This window comes from Phragmites australis, chromosome 21 (genome assembly GCF_958298935.1).
Source record: "Phragmites australis chromosome 21, lpPhrAust1.1, whole genome shotgun sequence".
Taxonomy (NCBI): Eukaryota; Viridiplantae; Streptophyta; class Magnoliopsida; order Poales; family Poaceae; genus Phragmites; species Phragmites australis.
Window position 1 is genome coordinate 4,593,789 of NC_084941.1, and position 17,484 is coordinate 4,611,272.

Here is a 17,484-nt window from a genome sequence, read left to right on the forward strand (position 1 = left end):
TTTTTTATTTTTAATAAATTAGAAAAAATAGCCATAAAATTAAGATATATAGCAAGCTTCAATTATATTTTTTTATAATTTAATTAATTTAGCAAGCTCCAATATAGTAATTTTAGGTATGAGCATATTTATTTTTTATTTATAATGAATTAGAAAAATTAGCCATGATATTTAGGTATGTTGCAAGCTCCAATTATATTTTTATATTTTAATTAATTAGCACACTCCTATATGAAAACTTTAGGTATGAGCATATTTATTTTGATTTTTAATTAATTAGAAAATTTCTCCATGATATTTCGGTATGTAGCAAGATCCAATTATATTTTTTATATTTTATTTAATTAGCAAGCTCCAATATATAAACTTTATGTATGAGCGTATTTTTTTTTACTTAATTAATCCTACAAAAGGGTTGAATAATAAAGAAAATTTTTAGGGATGGCACCAACAAATACTCATCGGAAGCGTACGCGAAAGCTTACAAAAGTCGGCTCCTCCAACCCGGGCCAATTGCCGGTAGGAAACGACGAGGTAATTTATTTGTTGGTGATCGTAAAATCTTCTAGATATTATGAATTTGGATTTACAATAATGATATAATTGTAGATGGACAGAAGATGGATGTATGATGCGAGCCGTGTGAGCGTAGAGTACAAGAACAACGTGGATTGTTTCCTGGTACAAGCCGCGGCGCACAAGTCAAATACACAGTCTCAATACATGTGCTATCTATGCATCGATTGCGAGAACAAGCAGTAGTTTTCTACCACCCAGCAGATACATTTTCACCAAGAGTAAGTCAAACCCAATCATTAAGGATGCTCCAAGCATTGCGGACTTCCTAGTTGAATCAAGAATAATAGCAGAGGAACTAGCACGACTTACTATGGGAGGGAATATCCAAAAGTTGGATGTTACATGGCCGTTTGAGTTGATCAAACCTTTGGTCAAACCAGATATAGAAAGAAACCTTACAACTCAAATGCGCCGATTACATCACTGATACTTGGAGCATTCTAGACGGGGTTTTTAGACGTTCCTCGTAAGATATACAGATGATTATTTTCTAAACGGGGATGGCTCCTTCTGGGTGTAGTTCAATGACTTGTATGAATTGTATAAGGCAGATGCCCTCGATGTGGCTATAGTCAGAGTGTAGACTCTGTAAGTGACTTATGCATATAATTCACGTTATATGTTCTTGTACCTTGAAATTGCATAGCTAACTTCTCTCTTTCGTAGAATGAAAATCCAAGCATGCGGACAAGACTTAGATAAGTAAGTAGGATTCATCGATCCTGGGCTTGTGAACCAGAAACTTATAAGGGAGAATCCAGACTTCACCGAGGACTATTTATTGACGTGTCTGCTTCACCACAAATACAAAAAATTCATACTCTTACCCTACAATTATGAGTATGTGTTTGCGCGCCAGGGCGTCCTCATTTTATGGGCAACTCGATTCTAGTACTAATTTGCTATGGTGATATATTATGTAGTTTTCATTGGATCCTCCTTGTCATCCACCCAGACTTGAGCAAGTTATCTTGGACTCACAAAAAAGAGATCAGACGACTTACCAACACCTCATCAACATACTAAACAGGTTAACTCGATCATTTAATCTTCTCGACGATTGCATCTAAGTTTAATTACTATACATATTTACGTATAGGGCGTACACAAGATACCAAAAAAAGAGTATCATCTACTTTCCATTTAGGAAGTAATATGATGTAAAAACCGACTTTCCGGTACGTAAGGAATATTCATGTCTTGCATTTCCTACTGAATAAAAAGGTTCAATTTATTCTACTGATGAATCCTTTCCTCTTTAAGTTTATGAGGCAGGCAGCCGGCAACAATCTTTGCATGTTTTATGTTGTTACTAATATGCACGCATTCAGCCCAAACGGAGACATTGTTAGGTTCAATGATCTTGAGGTATGAAATAACATATGGATAACTTCTTTTCAATTTCTATACGTTTTCAATGACTAATTCTTTCGATTCTTCAAACACAGCGCTCGAAACTACGCACAAATGCGTTACAACCTGCAGAAATACATGCCCTTCAAGAACAGATCGTCGGGTTCTACTTAGAACATATTATCAATCCAAACGGCAAGTTTCATGAATCGATCGTGCCGTCTACGCATCACAGATCTTCAGATGATAGCATTCCTTCTACCAGGGGCTTGACAACGTATTATATTTCGCCAAATGACATGATATTAATGTATGTCATTAATTACTATTTATTAATGAATGATATGAATTACTATGTATGATGCAAAGTTGGTATCGACAGGATGGCCTTCCAACGATGATGCAAAGGAGGAGCAAGAAGTAGCGGCCAGGAAGCGTGCCCAGGAGGAGGATGAGAGGCTGGCCCGTCAGCTGTGCATTGCGGAGGAGCAAGAAGCTGTGTCCCGTGAGCGTGACCAGGAGGAGGTGGAGGAGAGGGTGGCCTGTCGGTGTGCTACGGACGAGACCGAAGGCTCACACCGTAGAGACTATGTATTAATGAAGGTGCTTTTATTATTGATTTATATTAAATATATGTATCATTGTATGCATGTATTGAGAGAGAGACAGAGAGATCGAGGAGTGAGAGGGAGTACAGAGAGGATAGAGGAGGGGAAGGGAGGAGAGGCAAAACACTTCAGCCGGTAGTGATTTCAGGTTTATCGCTGCCGGTTGAAGGATTTAGCCAGCAATGATAGGACCCTTTATTACCGGTCCACCGAGCTGGCAATGATAGTCAACTACTATCACTGCCCGTTGCCTACTGCCGGTTCCAAAACCGGCAATGAAGGTGGTTTTGGAGCCGATAGTGAAGGGGGTTTCTGCAGTAGTGACATAAACAAACCACGAAACCACTTATATACGAGCATAAGTTTTTTCTAGCTTGAGTCAAGATCAATTCATGCAACACCACTCACACGAGTATATTACATTAATATCAAAACTAAAAATATTACTATGCTACCACGAGCATATCCAAACAACATATTATTAACGTATGCATATTATTAACAGATCCGGTGGACAATACTAGTTGGCTTTGGCATCTTAGGATGGAGATGTATGAAAATGGACATGAGACTGACGGATGACTTTGATAGAAGCGACATGATATGTTGATTTTTTTGGTCCTGTTAGATCCCCCCTCCTCCATTGAACCGTAAACTTGTGTTGCGAACAAAGATCACATCCTATATGACCTTAGACTTAAGAATGCACACTTTCTTCAATGTTAACTCTTCCGACTGTCAAAACCTTGTGTTGTGAAGACATCAAAACTACTTCTTTTTATTTATATTTTTGGTGCAAATGAAGCAAAGTAGACAAATATGCACGGTGAGTGCTCTCTGAGTACTCTAACCAAGAAGGAAATTGACCAAACCAACTGTACTGGAAACGATGTAGATGCCAAATTTGTGACGGTAATGCAGGATGTCGCTCGAGAATTCAATGCCTCGAAATATGGCAGGTTCATTTTTTTCATGGTTCTTCATCTTGCTCTTGCTGTTCCAATTCAACTAAGAATACAGGAGACAAAAGATCTTATCCACTGATTCATCTCTTTCCCTTTTTGTAAAATGAATTAAGTGTTTTTCTTTAACCATTGGTAATAAATTAAAAATTACAAAGTAGTCAATTAACTGTAAAGCCATCAAAACTAGTGGTGAAAACAGTTCGGAAACGATGAGAAAAGACCTAAACCACTTTGAGTTTCATTTTTTTCTTAGGAACAGACTTAGTACTACAGGAAAATCGGAATCGATATTATTAGGATAGAAATATATCGGTATCGATTGAGAATTGATAATTCTTTGAAAGCCTGTGGATACTAGAGCTAGTGAACGGTTGCTACTAAATGCGAGCGGAAAACACCAAACCGTAGTGCTGGGCCCTAACACCATGTATAGGAATATAGCATGGATATCTCACAAGTCTTACATGACACATATTATAAGACAAACACCAAGATACATTCCATAAGACAAGTGTTATATGACTTGTGATAAGACCCTAGTGTTTTAAGGGGCAAGTTGGGGAGGCCACATGAACCATAAGGCGTGAGGTGAGGTCTGGATGTGAGCCGTGACCGTGATGCGTTGTAGCGTGACTAAACGAGAGAGAATTGAGGTATCATGTGCCTGGGTGGGCCTATGGCCCTTTTGTGTCATCGTGGCCTTATGGGCCTTTTTGGGATCGGAGAAAAATTGGAATTACCGTCGGTAATTTACGGCCTAGAACGCAAAAACTCATAAACAGCCAGTAGAGTCCAAAGTTTTTGCATTATTGTTTCCGTGTACTTTTTCTATTTTTTTATCATTTCCTCGTAGTATCATCTCCGACTACTTTGGTCGGAAGACTTCGAAAATGAGCTCAGATAAATGAGATTTATCATTTCCGTTTTCATCCCTAATGAAAAGGCATCAATTAGGAAATTTGGGCAAACAAACACAATTCTGCAATAAAATTTTTTGTGCAAGTGATCTCAATTGACTACATGTTACGAACTAACTATTGCAAGAATGATCGAATCATTGGAGCAAAGTTGCAAACTGAAATCTGCAGGCGAGCACCAGGTCCAGCCATGAGCCGTCCAGGTGGCCTTGCGGCAGTCCTCCGCAGCCAGGAAGCACGGCAGTGCGGTGAGCACAGGTCCGACGAACGAGCGCAGCCATGGTGCGAGCTCCTGCACTGCACCGTCGCTACCAGTCCTAGCCGCTACACCGTGCTCTTTTCTGCCGCTTGCCGCCGTGCGCCCGTTCTACCGTGCGATCGACCAAAACAGAAGAACCCAAGAAGGTACTGTGTGAGATGAGATCGATGTTGGTTTCCATAGCCCACCGGCCATGTATTTGCTTCTCACATGGGCTGATTTGCTACTGAGCTTAATGGGGCTAGGCTGGTATACCTGGGTTCTGGAAAATTTCTTTCAGCCAAGGAGTGCCGGAGCCCAGTATGGTCTCCGCTGGGCTCCGCCCTCTTATGCTGCATGTAGCCGTATAGGTTCCCAAACCTTGCAGTTTGATCCTTCATTCCTAAATTTATCTCACATCATATTAACACCCACCCTCTTTTCATCATAATACAATTTCAAGCAACTTCCTTTCCCAATCATATCAGATAGAAAGCCATGTAAGCATCACATGAGACTCCAAAATCTCCCTATTACATTTCTCAGGATGCACAACCTAACACAAAAATAACCCATTTCAGACGGGTTGATAACCCACCCAAGTGACAGGAAAACATTTTTTTTTAGTGAAGGGGGGCGTCATAACATAGGAGCTATTGTTGAGCGGGACTTGGGCTCTCGCAACCCAAATGCCATCCTAGATCTCCAACAACTTCGAATGTGCGGGACTCTAGTTTGAAGATTACCTCATGTAGAGTTCCCTTGGCTTGTAGCAGGGAGAACATAGACAGTTGCATCCTCGGACTCCGTCTCTGAGTTGTCCACTATGATCCATGTCTTCTTACTGGCTCGGGTTAAGGTAACATTACCTTGGGTCGGAGGAGACTTGGTACTATTTTTTCCTCAACCACTAGGCCCTTGGTTAGAGGCCCAGGTCGTGCCGCCTATAGAACTCGGCATAATCTGAGGAAGGACCTGCAAGAATTTACAATGAATTATGACCCAGAGGATAACATAGAAAATACAAAAAGGTGAAAAGAGAATTACATGATTTTTGCCGCCCTTACTTCGGGTAGCAAGTAGGCATAAGGAAAAGCTTTGACAATCAATCCGACAAATTTTCTTCATACCCCTCCAGATTGGTGATGAGCACTCAGCATCTGCAACTGACTAGTTTGCCTGATGAAAATAATAGCACATTAGGGTCCAAAAGAAACTCTATCGACACAGAAGCGGCGTAAAATAGACAAAGAAGGAATTAGCAACCCATATGCAATCAAGATTGCTGACATGCCATGCAAATAAAGAAACTTTTCTTCTGAAAAAAACTATATATAAGGAGGCATCATGTCACCATCTACCTAAACCTCCTGATAGACTAGGAAGTAGGAATAAGGAATCAAGCGGGATTGCAGAAAAAGGGAAAATAGATTGGAACAAGAATAAATTATTTTCAGCTAGAATTGTTCTTCTTGGCTGGAAACTTTTTTTTTAAAACAATCGAGTTAGAACATAACAATTTCTTTAGTGTTCAGTTACAATTTCCATATGTTATGGTCGGTAAGGTCTATAGTAGGAGGCGACCAAAGAAGACAGCAAATCAAAGTGGCGGCTAAGGTTACCATAGTCGGATTAAAATCAGAAAGTTTTAGATAGGGTCTAGTTGGTTAAGGATAGGAGGCTGAGTCCAATTCGACTATTAGAGATAAGTTTGGTAGGTTTGGGATTGCAGTCCAACTCGGTTAGGATTCGTGTGGAGTTGGTTTAGGACTCAGCTATAGCCGAGTATGAGATGTAACCGGCTACATCTCTATATATAAAGAGCAGTAGGCCTCTTTAAAAGATCAAGCAATAAATTAATCTAATTTCTTATCCCTATTTTGTAGTTCTTATCTCCATGTTGTTACCTCTGTTCCTCATCCCCTAGCTGCTACAACTGACGCCCAGGCATCCTACCTTCCACCACGAGTAGGAAACCGGCCACCTCCCACAGCTATCCTATTAGGTCATTACTTCATGGTCGTGACAACTTGGTATCAGAGACCATGGATTCCAGCACTGATCAGGAGCAATTCAAGACATTGCTCGCTGCTCAAGAAGACATGCTGCGTAAGGAGTTTCACGAGGGTTTCACATCCATCAACAACACCCTGGCTGACATCAAGCAGTAGCTTGGCCTCATGGGTGACATCCAGAACTCCTTGTCCACCCTCACATGTGCAATGACTGGCCTCATGGGTCGTGTAACTGCAGTGGAGAAGGCTACAGGCATAGATCAAGCTCCAATCATGGGTGATTCAGTCTCATCAGTTGCTGATCTCTCCAAACATGACCACCACCAGCCCCCTCCGCAACCGACATTCCCACCTTTGGGTGGCGTCGGAATCCTGCAAGCTCATAGCAGTGCCCCTGCACCATCACCCACCCCCAGCCACATCCGTCCAGCACTGGCGGCTCACGCATGACCAACATCAGGCCAAACACGGGCAGCCGCAGCTCAGGGGCTATGACTCAGTTCTTCAAATTGGAATTCTCGCTCTCAATGGCAAAGATGATCCCCTATCTATAGTAGGAGGCGACCAAAGAAGACTGGAGATCAAAGTGGCGGCTAAGGTTACCATAGTCGGATTCAATAAATCAAGAAGTTTTAGATAGGGTCTAGTCGGTTAAGGATATGAGGCTGAGTCCAATTCGGCTATTAGAGATAAGTTTGGTAGGTTTGGGATTGCAGTCCAATTCGGTTAGGATTTGTGTGGAGTTGGTTTAGGACTCGGCTATGGCCGAGTATGAGATGTAATCGGCTACAACTCTGTATATAAAGAGCAGTTGGTCTCTTTAGAAGATCAAACAATAAATCAATCTAGTTTCTCATCCCTGTTCTCTAGTTTTCATCTCCCTGTTGTTACCTCTATTCCTCATCCCCTGGCTGCTACAACCGACACCCAGGCATCCTACCTTCCACCACGGGCAGGAAACCGGCCAAGGAAAGGTTGGCCTCCTCCCACAGCTATCCTATTAGGTCATTACCTCAGGGTCGTGACACCATAACCCTTTAGTGAATTGTAGGTGCCACCCCACCGCCCACCTACCGCCTTTTGAAATACTGAACCTACTGGCTACTTCACATGACCATTGTTCACTTTCAGACCACATGGAAATGAATAGTGATCTTCACTCAGAAATGGAACTGCACATAGTGTTCTTTTTCAAGATAGTGCAGTCCACTACAAACATACTAGCACACAACAAGACATGGCCAGTCTAGTTCACAGTTTTGCGTTCATGAACTTAAGAAAGCAAGAAATTCACACAGCTTTGAAGGAGTAAATAAGTGAATATAGGACCTAGTGTGCTATAATTCATCCAATTATAGAAAACCTACCTTTCACTATGGGCTACAATGACAACAGAAAGAGGGAGACAATTTTTGCTCTGCTTGAGGCTGTCGTTTTCTTTACTTTTATTACTTCCAGCTATTTGTACTATCAATTCTAGCAAGTAATAAATATAATATGAGGTAAAGACTCCTCTAAGGCTCTAACAAAGACTATTTGTTAGAGCTTTAGAGGACAAAGACTGTTTGTCTAATATTCCTCTCATCATTTTTCCTTCCTAATAGATCATTTGTAGACTGCTAATAGGACTGAGCCTAGTCACCCTGTCCGAATTAGGAGTAGGCAATACCAAGCAAGGTTACCATTAGGAAGCAGTACCATGATTAATAAGGTGCAGCAATGCAGGTTATTTATTTATCCAATTTCAAGAAATATCAGAATTCAGAACATTGCTCACATTTGGAAAAGGAACTCACCTAAAGTTCATCTTTATTAGAATGCCATATTGATCAAAATCCAGATCATGCTCATCTGCAAGGAGGTTTATGCACAACAATTGGTGTGTTATCCTATATTGTACTGATAATGGCAAAATATAGAACCATACATACCCAGTGAAACTTCTCCAGCAACTGCCATATCTTGAAAGTTACGACTGAAATTTTTTGTTTATTTTTGAAACTAGAGTCTGCAGAGTCGGAAGCCATTTATCCTACAAAATAGTCAAAGTCAAGTCAAAAGAGATTAATCCTAAAAAACTAAAAAATGATTTCAATATATATGATAAAATGAAGTGATTGAACTTTTATGGTTCCTATTTCAGAGCAGCATCGTTCATATTCTTCTTTATCGTCTTTAAGTTTATCTGATATTGATTCTATCTGTACAATCCAAATAGGGAGTGTCAGCAAGAAGTCTAGGTGGAAGTAGTAGGTCGATGAGTAGCTTAATGTAAGAGATAATGATATGGTAGATGACGAAATGCTACTGTTGTAACTCAAACTTGTTATCTTTTGAAATGGTCCATGGCTCCAAGGTGCAATATTTACTATCCTACTTATTTGACACAAAGACATAATAATAACACAATTACACTGAAATATCAGCACGATATGCATATAAAGCAAAGCATTCCACAAGGGGAAAGTCTAGAGGCGGAAGCAACCTCCACAAATTCTAATGCGGTTCAGAAAATAGACCGTTTCATAGCACCACCCTTGATTCATCATTTCCTTAACAAGTTATGCCCTAGAGCAAGATATAAGAAACACATGTTGACAACCCAAGAAAAGGCTAGTGCTAAGCTTTCAATAGGCAACTCTACCAGCGACATGGGTACCCAACAAAGATGAAAACGTAATTACCCTGCTAACTGGCCAGCACACTACACACATCAACCAGGCATAGTTTTATTTTACAGACTTGTCAAGGAATTTATATCCCTGATGAAATATACTGATTATGAACAGCTAAGGACAAAGCAGCTATGCAAGTAAAGCAAACTCTGATTTAAAACCAGAATACTTAGGAACTATTGTACCTCGCATTGCCGGTTTTGATACTCCTGCAAAACGTTTTGGCTAAGAAACAACATAGAATTTGCTTCCGATTCAATATCCTGTATTGCAGCTTCCAGTTCTTCCATGTTAGTTGGCATCTGCAATTAGAAAGGGGTGGAAGTATCAATAAATGGATGCTAAAAGGTAATGAACGCTGCTAAGACGGGTGGTTTATTTGGACCACGGAAACCCCAGCATCCAGCGCATTGGGTATAACACCTGTGTATAAAAAAAGGGTCAATTAACTGTATGCCATCGAGATTGTCCTAATTTCATTATTTGTCATCGACAAAGTTTGATTTCACTTTGTATTGTTGAAGTACAAGTGAATTGCCCACTTTTCCCTATCAGCTTAGGCTTTTAGGTGCAACTGGTTGGTGCATGCAGCTTAATATGGTATCAGGGCCAGAGGTTTTGAGTTCAAGTCTTGGCGGGTGCAATTAAACAACAAATTGCAGCTGACTCTTATTTCCACTTCTGAGGCATGAGGGAGCCTCCACGTGAAGGAGAGTGTTGAAGTATAAGTGAATTGCTCATCTTTCCCTATCAGCTTAAGCTTTTGGGTGAATTGGTTGGTGCATGCAGCTCGATACATACCACTGAAATGCTAGATTCTTCACTCCGTACCATCGTTGTTGCATGACGTCCGTTTATGCTCAGTTTTGTGGGTTATGGAACTTCACTCTATACCACTACACCATCTATGGTTTCTCTAGGATTTTAGTATGATTACGCATGTATTGACTATGATCTGCTGAAGAAATGTATCGAAGACATCCTTTCTCTAATCAAATTAACCGGTGGAGGAAGATAGAAAGAAACGATTACGTGCAATCTAGGAGCTAAATGATTCCATCTATTCAGTTGAAGCCTTGAGAGGTGCTTCTGTCAAACCTTTTGCATCCTTTGTATCAAATCTATATGCAACGTCAGATGATTTGGATGTATCAGTTGATCTCTGGAATGGATCAAACGTCCATATAAGCAAGAGAAAGGAGCAAAATGTCTTAAGAGAACTAAGGAGAGCTTCACAATCTAGAGGTGTTGCTGGATATTTGCAGTTCATTTCTAATGCAAGAGTTCCAGTTCCTCAGTATGTGAGCAACCATTTTGGAATTCCCTATGATATATCAATTGACAACTTCCCTGGTTGATCTAAGTCCAAAATTTTCTACTAGATCAATACTTTAGATATGCGCTTCAGCGATATGGTTTTTTTGGTCAAGGCAAAAGCTCGAAATATTAATGGTCCAAAAGCTGGAACTCTTAACTCATATTCTCTATGCCTGCTCATCATCTATCATTTTTCAGATATGTGAGCCTGCAATCTTACCACCTCTGAAGGAGATTTATGATCGGAACACTCCAGAAATGGCGTTTTGAGGTGAGAAACATGCTGATGAAGTGTGTGCGGCAAACATAGCAATATTTCGATGCCTGAATATGGGATACATTGGCTTGGTTTGCTGCTCTGATTGGGATGGCCGGACAGCTCACTAATCTGGAAATAGTTTCGTGGATGTCGAGCTGTGTTGCCAAGTTGCTTGTCTTTCTCATTAAGTGGCCTGCAACATTTTTGTGTTATTGAGGCCTCCTACTTCCTCATCCACTATTTACTTGCAAGCCAAACTGGGCATGTCAGAGCTTTATACTCAGCATTTCTGGCTATGCATATAGCAGCTGGTGTTCCTCGTGTGCTGTCAGCACTTTCTTTGGCGTTAAACACAAATTTGTTTGGAGCACTAACTCATTACAGTAGTGGGCAAGCTGCAGTATTCTTTGGACCGGGGTATGTTGAGCTTCCAGATGTTTTCAGGGTGGGTTTTAGAACAGACTTGGTTAACACATTGATGTGGGGAGTTGTTGGAACCATTTGGAGGAAATAATTTGGGGCTCTATTAACATTGGCTACCATGTTTTAATACTTCTCGGTTTACACAATCATGTTCATCCAATGCCTCGTCTCGATAAAAGGAAGTAACATAGGAGTGTGGTCAATGCTATGTCTATATTCATGTCTTACCTCTCTTATGAATAAAATGAAGTATATAGCATCAAGAATAATTATTTGATTTATCTTCATATTTAACTATAGTATGGTTGTTGGTTGTTATACGATGCGAGTGCTTCTGTGCCTATAATTTGTATACTAGGATGCTTGCCTTTCCTAATTTATTCAGATCATGGATAGCGTTGCTTAATGGTGCACGTTGTATGTTATTTTGCATTTGATGAATTGAATCCATGCTATTTTAATGATTTTGACTATGTCATTGGCGTCATGGATTGTTGATGGTGTTATTCATTATAAGGAGTTATGAGAATTTTGAGCGTTGATGTCAATTCATATGCATAGATATGCATTTCATATGGAGATAAAGGCTGGTCACCGCCATCGTGCCGTGACTAATACTAGTACATAGAGTTGCATGAGAGGTTGGCATCACCCAACACTAAACTCTCAAATGGAGTTGCATCATGGCATTCATATATTTTCATAACGTTTGAAGAGTATGAAATCTTTTAGAGAATATAGAAATCCAAGAGTAAATGGTATCATTGTCTTTTTAAGACAATCCAGAGAATTGGTTTGGCATATGCTTTTATCATGAGATAAAGTGCCATGTACTTGCTCATGTCATTACCTATCTTGGTGATTAAATCATTTATTCAACTGTGTGTGAGATATGTTTATATACATAGTCATTGTTTGCTGAGTTTATCTCACCCTGTTATATCTTTTACAGGTATGCCTAGACCATTTTGGCGAGCATAATGGGCTGGGGACTAGAAGCTTCCACGCACCACAATGCTAACAATCCAATTCATGTTGCAAAAAACTCAGTTTAGTAGTGCGGTATTATTGCTTGTTATAAGCTTTGTTTTAAGAAGAGTTATTCTCTTTTGTGGTGCAAAAAACTCAGTTCAATTGATGTTTATCTTATCTAGATATTATATTGTCATGCATGTGTTGATATGTTAGTTATACCTCAAAATACAAATTAGGTGTTGCTGAAAATTTGAATTTTTGGCTGAATTATGTTTTAGTCGTAGAGTAGGGTGTTACATTGGGTGTAACAAAAGATGAGGATTAGGGGATATTCGGGGCACCACAACCAGGGGGCGATGTCATGTATATATAGTGCAGGTCATCGTACAAGATCAGAAGTTGTTACATGTTTGTTACAACAAACTATGAATCCTAACCACCATATCATAACAGCCCACTATTTCTAACAGCTGTCCTCAATCGAAGCTCATCCAACTGTGATATTTAGATTGTGTCGTAAGTTCGCAAACTATCGTATGGCTAGTGATTTGGTGGATATGTCTCCTAGTTGATCTCCTGACGCTATGAACTTGATCTCTAAAAGCTTATTTGCAACCCATTCCCTCACAAAGTGAAAATTAATCTCAATATGTTTAGTCCGTGTGTGAAATATTGGGTTTGTTGACAGGTATGTGGCTCCCAAATTGTCACTCCACAATACTGGTGGCCGTCCTTGATTTATGCCGAGTTCTTGAAGAAGTGACTACACCCAAACTAGTTTTGCAGTTACATTAGCAAGTGATTTGTATTCTGCCTCTTTACTAGATCTGGACATTGTGCTTTGCTTCCTTGAGCTCCATGAGATTAAGTTTGCACCAAAGAACACCGCATACCCTCATGTGGACCATCGGTCATCAGGGCAACCTGCCCAGTCTGCGTCGAAGAAAGCACTAAGCATTGTTGACATCGACTTGCAAATTTCCAACCCTGTTGATGTAGTAAGCTGCAAGTACCAAAGGATCCTTTTCACGGCACTCCAATGAGCTGTTGTAGGAGAGGAGAGGAACTAACACACCTTATTAACCGAGTATGATATATCTGGTCTAGTAAGTGTCAAAGTATTGTAGTGCACCAACCACACTACGGTACCTTGTAGCTTCTTCATTATTCAATGGCTCTCCTTTTGTCAGCCGTTCTGAGGTAGCCATTGGAGTTGGCATGACCTTACACATCTCCATAATGGTTGTCTTGACCAGTTCTTGTGCATACTTCTGTTGCATCAACAGTAGCCCATATCCTTTTCTTATGACTTCAATACCCAGAAAGAAATTGAGGTCACCTAGATCTTTGACAGTAAATGCTTCCTTTAGCTGAACAAGTAACCAGCTAGCTGCTTGTAGAGAGGTGCTGGCAACGATAATATTATCCATATATATAAGCATAAACATTGTGATACCATCTCGATAGAAGATAAATAATGATGTATCCGTCATTGATGGAATAAAGCCTAGTTTATGAAGATATGCACTTAACCGGGAGTATCATGCATGAGGAGCTTGTTTTAACCCATACAAGGCTTTTTCAAGATGACACACATAATCTGCACGTGTAGTGTCTTCATACCCCAAAGGTTGTTTCATATACACCTCTTCTTTTAGGTATCCATGTAAGAAAGCATTTTGAACCTCTAGTTGTGTCAGAACCCATCCTCGTGATACAACCATGGAGATTACTAATCGAATTGTAGCAAGTTTAACAGCTAGACTGAATGTATCACCATAATCAAGTCCATACCATTGTTTGAAGCCTTTCGCAACAAGACATGCCTTGTACCGGTCGATGCTATCATCAGCCCTTCGCTTGATCTTGTATTCCCACTTGCAATCAATCACATTTGCACCTTTAGGTGGTGGCACTATTTTCTAGGTCCGATTCTTGATTAATGCCTTATGCTCAACAGCCATGGCCTCTCTCCATTCTTCTTTCTGCAAAGCCTCAAAATGATCCATCAGCTCAACTTTTGTGTTATCTGCCTGATTACCCACTGCTACGAGCATGCGACCATACGGGATTGTGCCATCAATTCAAATTAGGGGCTTTCAGATATTTTCCCATAGCCTAGTCTTCAACAGATGTGGCCCAAACGGATGACTTGACGCAGTTGGTAGCCCAGTCGAAGTGGACAGCAGGGGTACCAGCCCTGGCCCATCCCGGGCCACACATCAGTGGCGGGTCCAGTGACGACCCGTCACTAATAGTGTATTAGTGACGTATACTAAGGAGCTATCACTAATGACATATCTTCTTTGATGGTTTCTTATGTAGTGATATTGGTATTGATTGAGAATCAATAATTCCTTGAAAGCATGTGGATACTAGATCCCATGAATGGTTGCTACTAAAGCGAACGAAAAATACCAAACCGTACTGCTGGGCCCTAACACAATGCATAGGAATATAGGGTAGATATCTCACATGTCTTACATGACACATCTCACAAGACAAACAATAAGATATGTTCCATAAGACAAGTGTTATATGACTTGTGATAAGACCCTATTGTTTTAAGGGGCAAGTTAGGGAGGCCACATGAACTGTAAGTGAGGTGAGGTGAGGTCTGAATGTGATGCATGACTGTGATGCATGATAGCGTGACTAAGCGAGAGAGAATTGAGGTATCGGGCGACTGGGTGGCTGTGTGGCCCTTGTGTGTCATCGTGGCCTTATGGGCCTTTTGGGGATCGAAGAAAAATTGTAATTACCACCAGTAATTTACTGTGCAAAACGTAAAAACTCATAAACAATCAGTATAGTCCAAAGTTCTTCGCAATATTGTTTCCGTGTATTTTTTCTGTTTTCGATTTTATCGGAATATCATTTCCGACTGTTTTGGTTGGAAGACTTCAAAAATAAGCTCAGATAAACAAGATTTACCATTTAAGTTTTCATCCGCAAAACACATCAATTAGGAAATTTAGGCAAGAAAACATAATTTTGCAATAAAAAAAAGTTTTGCAAGTGATCTCAATTGACCACATCATTACAAACTAACTATTGCAAGAATGATTGAATCATTGAATGAATCAACCTAAGGAGCAAAGTTACAAACTGAAATATGCAGGCGAGCACTAAGTCCAACCGTGAGCCGTCCAGGTGGCCTTGCAGCAGTCCTCAGCGGCCGGGAAGCACGACATTATGGTGAGCACGGGTCCGATGAACGAGCGCAACCATGTTGCGAGGTCCTGCACTTCACCGCTGCTACCCGTCCTAGCCGCTACACCACACTCTTTTCTGCCGCTTGCTGCCGTGCGCCCGTTCTGCCGTGCGATCGACCAGAACAGGAGAACCCAAGAAGGTACTGTGTGAGAGTTTTTTTTAATTTTTTTATTTCAAAAATAAAAAAACTGCACAACTAGGTGTCCGTTTGAAAAAATTACAAAAGTAGCTTATTATGGAGCACAAGGTTTCGCCCTTTAAACGGGTGATAGGTTCAAAAAATAAAGATATCGTCCTTCCAACGGGTGACAGGTTAAAAAAATCAAAGAAATACTTTGTTCTATTGCTCTCAAAATTCAAAACACTATTGAAATAGTTATGAAAAATTCTTAAAAATGTATACTGTAGAGAGCATTATGATCTAGCTCTTAAAAAAATTCAAATAAAAATGTAATATGTATAATGATAAAAAAAACAAATTTCATTGTATACAGTCTGTCAGATTGTGTACAGTGAAATTGTTTTTTACTCATTGCAAATGTAATTGTTTGAGTTGAAATGGTATTATAACTCCATTACAACCTGACCCTGGAATAATGAAGATGCCAGGCATGGTCGTTCCTTGATCAAGGATCACTCGATCAATGCTTGTCGGAGGGCGTGGACCTTGAGGCGGAGATCCTCCATGATGTTCGGCTTCCAGGCATTCAGATCAATGGTGGCATCCTCCACCGCTTTGAACCGGTTGACGATGGTGTGCTCCACCCCATCAATGCATTTCTCCACGCCCTTTAACCTCTCTCCAAGAATCTCCAATTTGTCGAGGATGATCTTCATTTTTGGATCCATCACACCCTGCTTGTTAACGACCTCAGAGAGAGGGAAGTCTCGACGAGCAAAGCAATGGGGAATTGGGATTAAGAGAAGGAGAGTCTCGAGGAGCAAAGCCTTATTACCAGCTACAGAAATAAATGAAGAAATTAAGAGAAAGATTAACGAATAATCTCTTTCTTTTCTGGATGCCATCTGAAATCAAGCAACGACATCGTTCCGGACATATTCATTCGTCAGTGCTCTCATAGTGTATCCGTATTTCCCTATTTTGAGTTTATGTTTGATGTTATCATATCAAATATTTATATTTTTATTATAATATATAGACAATTAGCTAGTTGCGGAAGAAGGTTGTTAGCCGTTCGGCTGATCACATATTTGATACCCCACACCGTCACACAAGCGCGAACATATATGGGCGATGCACGCAGGCTTCCTGCTGTGAATACAGGTGTTAGACACAATCCGGCCCAATATGGCGAGTGTTATCTTTCCGGGCTCGAGTGCTCCGCTTGGACTTCGAGGTTTGCTCGGTAGCATCTTCCTCTGGGCCTGGAGTACAAACACAGTAGACCGTGAGTGGATGGATGTACAAAGGTTGGTCAGTCCATGATCTCCCTGCTCATGGTAAAATCACTCAAGGTCGGTTAGCGTGATCACAATGCTTGCTAATACAAGTTTAGAATCTTTGCCACGAAGCATTCTTGTGCCTGAATGCCAAAATTCCCTCATGTCGAATAAATTAGTTCCTTCCTGATAGAAGACTTCCTAAACCATCCGACAATTGATTTACATGACAAATTACAACCTTATATTTCTGTTTTTCGATTCAACTTTACCTTCTGCACATCTCAAGAGACTGGCATAATTGCTTGCTGATTTTTTTTAACTCACTTGTACATGCACATCTCATGGGACTAGTTCGTCACATGTTGGCTCACAACTGGAAGAATGGTGTATGAATGTGTAATGGTGCAAACAAATTATATGTTAAACCTCTGTTTTCTCTTTATGCATGTGCAAATGGTGCAATTAATTATGGCTAGTACACTGTACAGTGCAAATAAGATTGAGCAACTATGTTTTCCTTTCAGCTAAACACATTTTCAT

The 17,484-nt window shown here is 40.4% G+C and overlaps 1 pseudogene; it reads left to right on the top strand.

Moving 5' to 3' along the window:
• Window positions 1-8,394: 8,394 nt before the first annotated feature.
• On the top strand, window positions 8,395-10,937 carry LOC133904048 (protein HESO1-like; annotated as a pseudogene).
• The last annotated feature ends 6,547 nt before the right edge of the window (window positions 10,938-17,484 follow it).